The sequence below is a fragment of the Primulina tabacum genome, chromosome 3 (assembly GCF_025594145.1).
Source record: "Primulina tabacum isolate GXHZ01 chromosome 3, ASM2559414v2, whole genome shotgun sequence".
NCBI lineage: Eukaryota > Viridiplantae > Streptophyta > Magnoliopsida > Lamiales > Gesneriaceae > Primulina > Primulina tabacum.
In genome coordinates, this window is record NC_134552.1 from 20,161,876 (window position 1) to 20,162,621 (window position 746).

The following is a 746-nucleotide window of genomic DNA, read 5'->3' on the forward strand; positions in this document are numbered from 1 at the left end:
TTCTTGGATTCTATCCTTGATCGACATGATCCGCAATCATTTAATGGTTTACGATTTGTTACTGAAAGTAACTTGTGATAGCGTGCATAAATCAAGTGACATTAATAGGTGTATGACTAGATCATAGTTATTACAGACACGAGTTATACCAAGACACACGTGTTTTGGGGCCTAATCTCTGGCTGCAAGCTAAGGCACGCACCTTATTGAAGTATGGCGGCCTAATAAAATTGTACTAGGAGTTGGACTTATAAAGAAATGTGCCACATAAAGTACGCTAGTAAATATTTTCGACTCAGTTTATTTCACTTAAAATACACTATTTCAATTGTGGTCTGCTCAAAACGTGCTTTGGATCTTAAACAGGCACCAAGACACAGGCTTTACGGTTAATGTTCGAGCCTCGTTGAAGGCCGTGTCTTGTCAAGCCCTCAGGAGCGAAGGTTTTGCCTCGTTGTGGCATCAACCTAGGTGCACATCTTATGGGTTTTTCGTGTGCTATGAGGATGATGTATATGTCATGATTGGAACAATAATTTTGTACAACTTTCAATGGAACTGCTTGTGTGAATTGGGAATCATCTTTCGGTCCTCAACATAGGAGTTACTGAAGATTTACAGTGGCTAGTCAATCTACTTCAATTTGTTGCTAAGAGAAAATTTTGACTCGCTCGTTAGTTTTAAACATTTTCCTTGCTTTTGAGCTCAGTCGAGTTTTAACCGATCTTGTTCTTTCTAAATTAATT